We start from the raw sequence: 13,196 nt of genomic DNA on the forward strand, positions 1-13,196 counted from the left end.
TTGTCAGGTTCCTCCTGGAGAAGGTGAGCGTTTTGTGGTGGTGGCAGCTGGCACGAATGAGGGCTTTATAGATGGTTCATACCTGTGCTACCTGGCCAAGACCAATCAGGGAGACTACCATGGCGAGATGAATGCAAAGTTGTTCAAACAGTGGCTAACGACGCAACTTCTGCCATCCCTTCCCGAGCCATCTGTACTTGTCCTTGATAATGCACCATATCATAGCACACTGCTCGAGGAGAGTCAATGCCCCACATCAGCAACCAAAAAGGCAAATCTCGTCAGGTAATTATAATGACTTCCAATATATATATATAAATATATATATATATATATATATATATATATATATATATATATATATATATATATATATATATATGTATATTCATATATATATATATATATATATATATTCATATATATATATATATATATATATATATATATATATATATATATATATATATATATATATATATATATATATATATATATATATATGTATATATATATATATATATATATATATATATATATATATATATATATATATATATATATATAAATTGTTCGAAGAGTCAATTAACCTATTTTAATGGGAACTTGATCAAATTGCACTTTATTGCTTGTACTACATGTAACAATTTATGATCTATCTTTAAGGTATTAATGTTCTATTATGTTCTCTCGTCAGGTGGCTAGAACAGCGCAGGATATCGTTCCGACCTTCTGCCACACGCTCGGAGCTGCTGTTTATTTGCCAAAAGAATCTACCAGACCGAAGGTATGAGATTGACAACAACATCCGTGAATGGGGCCATGAGGTTGTGCGTTTGCCCCCCTGCTCATCCCAAGCTCAATGCAATTGAACAGGTGTGGGGGATCATGAAGAGACACGTACTTTCCTCCCTCCGTCGATTTACTCGATCCGACCTGCAGGACAGGTTGGAGGAAGCCAGGCTTTCTGTTACCCCAGAAGTGTGGGCAGGAGCAGTTCGACAATCCCATCATTTATAAGAGAAGTATTGGGAGTCGGACAATATCCGAGAGACAGTAGAACCAGTCATCATTAGCCTGGCCAGTGACGATGAGGACGGGGAAGATGATCTTTTCCTCGGGAGTGATGATGACTGCATTTTGTAAATAAATCATAAATAGTTTTAGGAGTTTTATTTGTACATCTAATGGGAATTTATAGAAGTAAAGTGAACATAATTCATTTATCATTTAATATAATTACTACATGTAGCAAAACAAATAGTAGTAAAGATGATAATGCAATGAAGGAATGATACTATACTTCATCTTTAGCTTCAACATGGCAATAACATACCCAGTTGCCATAATTTGTCAGCTTCATGAAATAACCTATCATCTAATGTAAAACTTAATTTCTGAGGAGGCCATGGCTTATTGCACAGTGAAAAAACATGACAAAGACTTTATGAATGGCGGAACGATACATAAATGTGGGTGGGGTATCTGTGCTAGCGTAGTAATACTACTGTAGCAGTAGTGCCGCAACAGTAGTATACATGAATTAAACGTTTAGGCCAACTGCTGAGATCCTTGAGGATCATTTAGCACTTCTTACAACTACTCGAGAAATGAGTATTTATAGCCAGAATTAAAATTTTCTGATCCAACAATGCCCATGATAGCCTTCAGTGTTATCCTGAATTATAACGAGGCCAAAGCGGGTGGAGCCTCATGAAGTCATCATTCTGACGATAATTATTGGTGAAGGTTTAAAGCCAAATTACGGTACCGGCTTTTTTTTTTTTTTTTTCTTTTTTTTTTTTTTTTTTTTTTTTTAATAGTAAATAGGTAGGCAGATAGACAATAAATAAAAATTGCTTGACATTGGATATAGGAGTTATCAAATCAAGCTTGTCTACTACGTTTTACAAAAAAAAATTACCAACTATTCCCTACACCTTGTCAATCTGATTGTGACCTATAAAGTAGACTGTAATTTCTCAGGAAATTTATTTTGGGAGTTAGACTAATAATCGAAGTGTTTTTGTATTTATTAACATATTTTGTTGGTTTGTTCATTATGACAATCAGTGGAGAGGTTTCAGAGTTCATAAAGGTGTACTGATTTGCTTTTATTTAAACTTTTGTGTCATTGTTGGCAGAGGTATAGCCTTCGTTACGTATAGCCAATCATCGATTGAGAAAGAGGGAAGAAATGCCGTCATAAGTTACGTAACGAGTGCGTTCGAAACCTTTTCTCTGAGTAAGTTGGCCCGTCTTCAAAAAACGTCAGTTTTACATTATAAGTACCAAATTTATTCAACCTACGTAATGCAGAATATAGACAAAATTTATGTGTAGACATAATGTGCATTCTGAATAAGCGTTATATTTATGAAATTCATAGATAAAAAATTATTGCGAAAAAACCGTGTTACAGAGGCCCTGAATCTGAGTCATAGTAGTAAGTTTAGCCTCAGGAAAACAGGAATGAGGAAGTTTAAGTTTTTCATTACTCTGTTTACTGTCAAAAACATCAGCCATTATATATATATATATATATATATATATATATATATATATATATATATATATATATTATATATATATATATATATATATATATATATATATATATATATATATATATATATATATATATATATATTCAAATAAGCCATATATTTTTGATACATTAATGTCTGGATTTTCTTAACGACCTCGGGACCAGAGCCCCAGGCGAAATCACATAAAGACAAGAGCTTGTGACTGGCCGGGAATCGAACCCTGGTCCGGCAAGCTTGTATATATATATATATATATATATATATATATATATATATATATATATATACATATATACACACACGTGTGTGCGCGTGTGACGGTACGCCGTTCCTACTCTTCCCGTAAACTAACTTTCGTTTTGACATCCCGATTGCGCATCAATCTTTTAGGGGTCCTGATGAAGAGCAACAAACTCTTTCCTTAGAGTATTCGTTTGACCAATTCCTCTCCTCCAATTGAACCATTGATCCCTTTGCAATTAAAATATCTTTTTTATAACGACCATAAAAGGTCTCGTGTCTCAAATTGCATCTCCTGATGATGATGATTTAGATTGACCCGCCAATATACAAGGCAGACTACGGGCCCTTGTGTTGGCAGCCCGAAAGGGGAACGCAGCATTGGTTGTATCTTTTAAAATCTGTTACTTGCGTTGGATGACACTAACACTGACGTCAGACAGATGATGATGAGGCCGACACAAAATGACGACTGAAACTGGAGCCCGATGCTCAAATCCGGGTCACCATAGAATTTTAGCTTCCTCCGATTCTTCAATATTTTCTACTTTTGGGTAGTTTCCACCTTATTCTGCTCAATCTTTATTTTTGGATCTTCAACATTATGGACTTTACTTTCTCATTTCAAATCCGCAGAATCGTAGAGTGAGCAACAAATAATAACTAGTAATCCTTTTCGGATTCTTTATTTCTTCTCTCTCGTTCTCCTTTCTGTCTCCTCTTCTTCCTGTATTATCTGCTTTTCATAACTGCCTTCCTGATTCTACTTGTTGTTTAGTTTTCTTCTAAAGTCGCAGACTCAATAATTCTCTTAACTATCATCAAAACATTTTCTGCATCACCCAAATCTTGTTTCCTTTTTAATGGCCTCAGAGGCAAGTTGGTGATAAAATCTTGCAAATTTGAGTTGATCAATAAAACGATTAAAACAATCTTTTTACCTTTTCTAACATTCCTGCTCAAGACGAATGACAATTTGAAGCCGATTTGGGATTGCACCGGTATTCCATATTTCTCCTAACAGAGAGACTAAGAATCTTTTGGAGCTCTGACAGGAAAGCATTCAACTTTCCTATTGATGACGAAAGACAAATTGGAGTCGAACAACAAGTTCGGAGAATTTTGAAGACTATTTCGGATTTGGAGCCTGTTAGGGCTTTCCAAAAGGGAGACGTCCAATGGGAGTGCCTCTCCTTAGAAGTCCTTCCTTATTTAGAGAGAAAAAGAAATACTTCAGATTGAAGAATTTTAGATCTTTCTCTGGTCCTTCAATATTCTCTACTTCTGAGCAGTTTCCGCCTTTTTCTGCACAATATTCATTTTTGGATCTTCAACATTAGGGACTTTACTTTCTCCTTTCAAAATGCGCCCTATCGTAAACTGATCAACAAATAATAACTAGTTCTCCTTTTCGGATTCGTTATTTCTTCTCTCCCGTTCTCCTTCCTGTCTCCCTCTTCTTCCTGTATTTTCTGTCTGAATCCTTTCAAATAAATCAGTTATTAGTCTTCCAAATTCTTGTTTTGCTTTTTCATGACTGCCTTCCTGATTCCACTTGTCATTGATCCCTTTATGACGAGGTATTTTAGTTTTCTTTCAAAGATGCACACTCAACAATTCTCTCAACTTTCACCAAAACATTTTCTGCAAAACCCAAATCTTGTTTTCTTTTTAATAGCCTCGTGGTGAATTGGTAATAAAAGCTTGCAAATTTGGGTTGGGCACTAAAACAATCAAAACAATCTTTTTACCTTTTCTAACATTTATGCTTGATTCAAATGACAATTTGAAGATAATTTGGTACTGCACTGGTATTCTATATTTCTCCTAACAGAGAGACTAAGAATCTTTTGGAGCTCTGACAGGAGAGCATTCAACTTTCCTATTGATGTCGAAAGACAAATTGGAGTCGAACAAGGAGTTGGGGGAGTTTTGAAGACTGTTTCGGATTTTGGAGCCTGTTAGGGATTTCCAAAAGGCCTTCATGTTTTTTTAAAATAAACTAGATACAGGTACTCTACATTGTTGGCTTGGCGGGGCTACCCGCTTCCTGCTACCCCGGAGGGCCTTCCCCCTTCCCCCTGGCAGAGGGAGCTCCCCTTTCACGATGGCAGGGCGGGGCTCCCCCCTTCCCGCTGGCAGGGTGGGGCTACCCCCTTCCCGCTGACAGGGTGGGGCTCCCCTTTCCCGCTAGCAGGTCGGGGCTCCCCCCCCCCTTCCCGCTGGAAGGGCAGGGCTTCCCCTTCCCACTGGCAAGGCAGGGCTCGCTCTTCACGCTGGCAGGGAGGGGCTCCCCCTTCCCGCTGGCAGGGAGGGGCTTACCCCTTCCAATTGGCCAGGCGGGGCTCCCCCCATCCTGCTGGGAAGGTGGGGCTCCCCCTTCCCACTGACAGGGCAGGGCTCCCCCCTTCTCGCTGGCAGGGCAGGGTTCCCCCTTCCTGCTGTCAGGGGTTCTCCCCCTTCCCGCTGGCAGGGTAAGGTTTCACCCTTCCTGCTGGCAAGGCGGGGTTCCCCGTTAAAGAATTTAAGAAATACTGTAATTCTATATATATATATATATATATATATATATATATATATATATATTCAAATTAGCCATATATTTCTGTTACATTAATGTCTGTATTCTCTTAACAACCTCAGGATCAGAGCCCCAGGCGAAATCACACAAAGACAACAGCTTCTGACTGGCCAGGAGTTGAACTCTGGTCCAGGAAACTGGTATGAACATTGACCTACCACTTGGCCAAGTGGTATATATATATATATATATATATATATATATATATATATATATATATATATATATATATCTTAATATATGTATATATATGCATATACATATACATACATACATACTTGTCGTACAGTTTGGAGTATTGGCAGTAGGCTACCAGACACAGATCCCAATATAGCAGAGATAAATTGACCCTCAAAGGGCATATGACAAGAAATAATCCAGAAAAAAAAATCAGAATCTTGATGTTTTAATTTTCAGCACAGTTTGAGGGCTCTATGAGGATTGGTACTTCAGGTCGTTTTCGCCTGTAGTATGGCAGAGACTCTTAAACTGGACTTTTGAATCTTCTCGGGAATGGGCTCAGTCGTACGAGGGACTAATTTCAGTCCATCTTCTTTACAGAATCCAAACTCTTTATTGTAGATTCCAACTGTGCTTTGACCTGATCCAGTTCCATAAACATCAGACACCACCTGATCAAAGTTGTCTCAGTCGCCATGAAACACTGTTCCTTCAGGTTGATCCTTAACCTCATCACTATTACTGATTACTGAAACACTTTAAACCATGTATATGCTAGGACAGTGTCATACATAGTAGGATATGCGTTTTCATCTTCCACTGTCCACCTGTTGCTGCTTTACACATATCTTTGACTAACTGATAGTACTAATATTTATTCTCGATCTGATGGATCCCTCTTACCACAAATTAATGTAAATACACATTGTAGAACATAAGCAGGAATTTCTTATAGTGGATTAGGAACAACATTAGATTTGGTGGGCCATAGAAGTGTGATGGTTTCTTTGAAGGCATCGAGTAATCTAGAGTAAAGCTCAAGACTAACTTCTTTGATCCAGTCATCATCTCACAAATCATAAGCAGAAAGAACAATTGTTTTCAATGATTCTAAAGATTTATGAGATATCAGTGTGTCTTTATATGAGGGTGATGAGAAGTCGATGCTGTCTTTCAGGTCATAACAGTGTTCAATCTTCAACCTGAGATTGACTAGTTTTTTTCACAAGCTTGTTCATTATTATTATTGTTGCATAGATTCTCATTATACACATTTCTACCATTAATTCTAATATCACAATCTCCACTGGCCATATTGGTTTGGGCTAATTTCTTTTCATGGCCGGATGCCTTTCCTGCCATCAACCCTCTCCATTTACCTGGGCTTGGGACCGGCACCAAGTTGAGGCTGGCTTGCCCCCCTCAGTGGCTGGGTTAACACTGCTGAGTTAATCATTTTCTTTGTCTACATCTTTTCCCACTTTTATGTGGGGTCTATGTTTCTGGCCAGCGTTCTCCATCTACCTTTGTCCCACACTTCATCACCGGTTAATCCCTTTGATCGAAGGTCATCCTTGATACAGCCTATCCACCTTCGCTTTGGTCTCCCTCTCCTTCTCCTTCCCTGTACCTCTATTTCCATTACTCTCCTCCCAATATACTGTTCATCTCTTCTCATAACATGACTGTACCAGAGCCCTTTACCTTGTAACCTTTACAAAATATATATTATTTAACAAATATCACTATTTAACATTGTTTTGGCCGACTTGTTCACTTACATTCAAGCATTTGTTTTTATGCTTAACAATGTGCGGTGACCAATTCAAAAACACTCTCGTCGGCAACTTTCTAGATAAACAAGTAAATAAACAAATGAACAAATAAGTAAGAAAAATAATTATTCTTAACTTCGAACTAAATTTGAACAAATACCTTTAAATTTTCTATAAAAAATTAAAGGGACTTTATCTTTTACAATAAGTTTGGAATCTGTCAGGAGAAAAGATCATCACTTGCTTATTTACATTTATCAGTTTGAAATGGATAGAAAAGTTTTGGTATCTATTTCTATATAACGTAAACTTTGGCTAAAAAAAAAAAGCGTATGTAACAAGGACGTATTTATAATGTAATATGTAATTACAGATTAGTTATTTTTTCCTGAGAGGAATTTGTTTGCAAATAGAAATATGTTAAAATTTTGTATTACTTTAGAAATATATTATACTATTGAAATGTTTGCTTTTAACATATGTTTCTTGATATAACATATGTTTCGTGATGTTTCTTTTTAACATATGTTACTTTTTTTCATCCGGCCATGAAAAATTAGCCAAAACCAATATGGACAGTGGGGATTATGAGAAAGGCGATCCGAAATTACCAGGGTATTCTATCTAGGTGCTATGTTCTCAACGTGGGCTGTCAATTGCCTCCACCTGGTTCTGTCTCTATCTCTGTATAAGTTCTCCAGCTGCTATATTCTCCTTTACATCTTTCAGTAAGCTGTCCAAAAACCGTGGTAATAAAACTACAAAAATAAACAAATGTACCGTAAAAAAGAAACGATACAATACGAACTGAAAATGCTACGCTAAAAAGGGAGAAAAACATTACTCACAACCTTGAAATTAAGTTCCTTAAGCGCACCCACCCCTTGCCCCATTGGTACTATATTCTAGCTATTTTTTGTGCATTTGTTTACGAACTCTGACCCAAAATTAGTTCTTATTAAAATATAATTGTGTTTTATCTATTGAAATCCTTGGTGTCTTGTTCCTTAAAAATAGCGTGACTTTATTTTTTTTCCTGTCGTATCACAAATCGCACTATAAAGACATAGCGCAACAGATTATCGCTAACTAGATATTATCAGCTTAGTTACAAATGAAGTTTGTAATCTTTAACACTGAAATGGATAACGCGGAGTCAAGCTGCTAACTAATCATAAAGAGTTTGTCTGTAACATAACTGGTATGGAATGAACATATTGGAGCCCCCAAATCTTCTTTGACTCTCACTATTCTCTCCCTCTCTCACCCCTTCTCGCTTTCACCCTTTCTCACTCTCACCCCTTCTCGCTCTCACCACCCTCAGACTTATTCACCCCTTCTCTCTCTCTCTCTCTCTCTCTCTCTCTCTCTCTCTCTCTCTCTCTCTCTCTCTCTCTCTCTCTCTCTCTCTCTCTCTCTCTCTCTATAATAAATTATAAAAGATAGCGTCGAGTTTATATCCCCCACCTCCATATAACTCAATTTCAAAATAAATATCATCTTGAGAAACATTACAAGTTCCATTCTCTAGAGACATGATCTTCGTGAAGTGAATCTTTATCTCACTAAGAGTTAGAGTTGTTGAAAGACAAACAGCAAGAATGGAAGTAATAATGTGGTTTCTCGAAGGGTTACAAGATTGCGGTAGGTTTGGATAAATGGAAAAATTCCAAGAATTTAGAAGGTAAGAAGAAATATCTTGCAATTCTAAATTATAAAAGGGTTCAGTGCGCGAGCCAATATTCACCTCGCCATTACCTCCACCAGGGAGGTCATGTTTTCACCTCTGAATATTTTTTTGTCACCAACCTAACTTAAAAAGTTACTGGCGAATTTTGACCAACGTACTACAAATATATATATAAAAAAACTATCTATTCAGACCGAATCTCTCTCTCTCTCTCTCTCTCTCTGAATGTCATTTAGGACGGCATAACTCATGTATGGTGTTTTTTTATTATCATTTTACATCAACCATATCTGAAAGTACTTTTCCTTTCATTGGTGACTTGAACAAGACTGATGTCGAAATAATCTAATGTAACTGTTAAGGAAAGGAATTGTTTAGCTGCGATACTCCAATAATTTCAACATGATTTTGCAGATTCATGATATATATATATATATATATATATATATATATATATATATATATATATATATATATATATATATATATATATATATATATATATACTGTATGTGTGCGTGTGAGTCTGCATGTGTGTATTCAGTATATGCAGTGGATATTCGAAACGTCAAATGATAAAACAGAATGAAATATGGCAACTCGATTTGTAACATTTTAATGCATTCACTAGCAAAAACACCCCTTTGCTCTCTTTGATTCGCTAAGGTTGGAGAGGGCTCCGCCCATTTCGTAGTAGTACTAAAAAGAGCAACATCTTTTCTGTTTGGTCATAGGAACACTAGAAACCTCTGACGAAAGATTTCCCCCCTGTGTCAGCGTTCTTTTGATTCTAACTGTACACTGGTTAACTGCATTTTGAAGTGATTAATAGTTTATTCCTTTGAGAAACTTCAAGAAACGAGAAAAGTGTGATATCTGTTAGCCGCAATGCAAAAGATGAAAATTTTTAGAATGCAGTTTAGATATCAAATTACCGAGAGGAGCACTAAGCCATTTTGTATACATGCACACCTGCTCACCTACACACACAGCCACCTATATAGACACACACACACAACCACAAATATTCACACACCCACACACACAGATATAATATATATATATATATATATATATATATATATATATATATATATATATATATATATATATATATATATATACAGTATATATATATATATATATATATATATATATATATATATATATATATATATACATATATATATATATATATATATATATATATATATATATATATATATATATATACTGTATGTATATGTATATATTCTGTATGTATATGTATATATATATATATATATATATATATATATATAAAGGTATAGTATTTGTGCGTATATATACATACATACATATAAATATTTCTATATATATATATATATATATATGTGTGTGTGTGTGTGTGTGTGTGATAAATTTTTGCACATTTAGATATGTTTTTTATATCCAAATAAACCATATATTTTTAATACATTAATGTCTGGATTCTCTTAACGACCTCAGGATCAAAGCCCCAGGTGAAATCACACAAAGACAAGAGATTGTGACCAGCCGGGAATCGAACCCTGGTCCGGCAGACTTGTAGAGACAGTGACTACCACTTGGCCAAGTGGTAGTCACTGGAAAAAAAAAACTAAGAAAAAAGATATGTAAACAAAAATTTGGAAAAATGGCTCTATTTTTTTGTTTTATAATGTCTCTCTAAGTTATAAACCAAATTCCAATGCTATATCTTCGAAACTAAGGGAGAAGATAGAAAATGAAGGTCAATAAGTATAGTTTTGAGATATAGGCATTCAATGTTTTTCTTTGTAATTTTACAAAGACAATTTGCTCAATATCTTGCTCTTTAGGCGCGACGGTCGCTCCTTCATCATCTCTATCTTTCACTAACTCCGCTAATATTGCTGATATTACCCACTCCTGAATTCTTATTAGAGAAAATTTTCTTCTTCCTTATGCTTGCGAGATGTTGAAATTGTCTTTTCCTCTTTTGCATGATGCAATTCTTGCGGAAACCAAGGAAAAGAGACGGAAAAACGAGTGAATGTTAGAGGTCAAACTCAAATGTGTACGCTCTATGAGGTTTATGCTACCACTGAAGGCCAAAGGGTGTAATTACTGTGTAATACTTCATCTTGTATTACAATTTGTTTCATATTAAAATGTAATAATTATCAAAATCTACGAGAACAGAAGAAATACTGGATTTTCTTGAAGAGATCAATGTTTTTGGTTTGTTGAGTTACTTTTACTAATGACCCTGTAACTATGAAAGTAACATGAATTTTGATAAAATATTTTGTATACGCATTCTCCATTGCCATGCGAAACTGAATTTTTTAAGGATTTTGTGTTTTTCGTCCAATACCCCCATATATTGGCATACCAGCTGGGCCCCTTAAGCTTGATGACTGTTTAATGAAGTTTAGTTGCATTCGCCTAGCTTCTCAGTTATCACCTAACTAACACCTCATACATTGATAACCACCGGAGTGTCAAGCTCCCTCCCGCCTTCTCCCTCACTACTGCTTCATACTGTTTGACGATGCCACCCTCCGACACTGACTCTACCATCCATCACCAGAGGAGAAGCGTTCGCCTGGTTCCAGCATGCTGAAGTCCAGTTTCGCTTCAAGAGTGTTACTCAGTCAAGCACCAAAGCTGTGAGCAAAACACAGTATTTATACCCTTGGCACCAATGAAGTATCGTTCTTAGGGCACCGCATCACTCCTGAACGAGTCCACCCCTTTCCTGAGAACATAGCAGCTGTTCAGAACTTCTCCATGAACTCGACCTTCAAAGCACTGCAAGAATCCTTGAGTATGATCAACTATTATCACCGTTTGCTGCAAGCCATCGCCACCAATCTTGTTCCCCTCTACGCCTAATTCAACGGTAAGCCAAAAGACCTGAAGTGGGGTCCCATTCAAGCGGCCTTTTACAACGCAAAGAATACCCTATCAACCACAACTGCTATCATTTTGCCCAGGCCACATTCACCTCTCCTTTCCATCAATGCCAGCAACGTCGCTATCGATGCAGTACTCAATCAGATGGTCAATAGCTCACCCATCCCATTGGCCTTCTTTAGTAGAAAACTGTCCAAGGCGGAATCCAGCTACACTATCTTCGACTGTGAATTGCTGGCTGGGCACTTGACTGTCCATCACTTTTGCCACTTCTTGGAAGGTACGCCCTTCATCATTCACACGGACGACATGTCTCTGGTGCATGCCTTCACTCGACAATCCGACACTGGGTCCGCCTGTCAATGCCGACATCTCTCCACCGTAGCTAAATACAATTGTCCCTGGGAAAATTAATCCAGTTGCCTATGCCCTGTCAAGAAACACATTGGCCACCATTCACCTGGGCTTGGATTACAATACCTTTCGCAAAAGCCCAATGAAAAGATCTAGAGTGACACACATGTAGAATATCCAGCACATCCCTCTGTTGGGAGGATGTCCCTGGATATTACTATAATGCCACTCTCCCCTATGACATCAGTACTGGTAGACCTAGACCCTGGATACCTGCTCCCATGTGCCGACAGGCATTTGATTTCATTTATTTTATGGGCTTTCACATCCCTCCCGCCGTTCTACTGCAAATCAACTGAAGATGAAGTTTATTTGACACGGCATTACTAAGAAAGTTAAGCACTTCCTGCCAAATCTCAAAAGTACATCGACAAACGGATTCAGGAGTTGGCACCTTTCCCCAACCCCATTGTTAGTTTCCCCACATTCACGTTGAAATACTTGGGCACATGGAAACTGCAACTTCCATCTTATGTACATCTGCCTGACTCTCAGGGTGGATAGCAAGGTCTGGTATCCCTGAGTATATTACTTCTGACATTGGTGCAATTTTCAACTCTCAATTGTTGACAACATTAGAGGAACTCCTGGGAATCACCCTACATCAGAAAACCGCCTACAACCCTGCTGCCAACGGAATGCTTGAATATTTTCATCGCACCCTCAAAGCAGCTTTGATGTCCCGCTGCAAGGACACCAACTGGTTTTTCCCTGGGTCCTCCTGGGATTAAGGACCACTCCTAAAGACAGACTGGATGTCTCGGCAGGTCGTTGGTCATTCCTGCCAAATTTTTTCCGTGTGCAACCTCCTCCGACAATCTCCAGTGGCTATGTCACGTTGCTGGAAAATTTACTCCATGCTGCCAGACTTAAAAGCCCTCAGCTAAGCAACAGATACCGACAGATCTGCACTTGGCAACGCACATTTTCCTTCGCAACAACACTAGCAAGCCACCTCTGACTGTATATATACACATTTTTATAACATTAATCCACACCACCTATTATTATCAAATTCCTTTGATCTGGGAAATATTTACAATAAGGGAAATTAATTATATAAAAAGTAGGCTACCTCTACCTTGGCC

At 37.4% G+C, this 13,196-nt stretch overlaps 1 pseudogene; it reads left to right on the forward strand.

Annotated features, from left to right (window-relative positions):
- The window catches only part of LOC137651647 (uncharacterized), a 13,768-nt pseudogene extending 929 nt beyond the window's left edge, over window positions 1-12,839 (forward strand).
- The last annotated feature ends 357 nt before the right edge of the window (window positions 12,840-13,196 follow it).

Source organism: Palaemon carinicauda, chromosome 13, assembly GCF_036898095.1.
Source record: "Palaemon carinicauda isolate YSFRI2023 chromosome 13, ASM3689809v2, whole genome shotgun sequence".
NCBI lineage: Eukaryota > Metazoa > Arthropoda > Malacostraca > Decapoda > Palaemonidae > Palaemon > Palaemon carinicauda.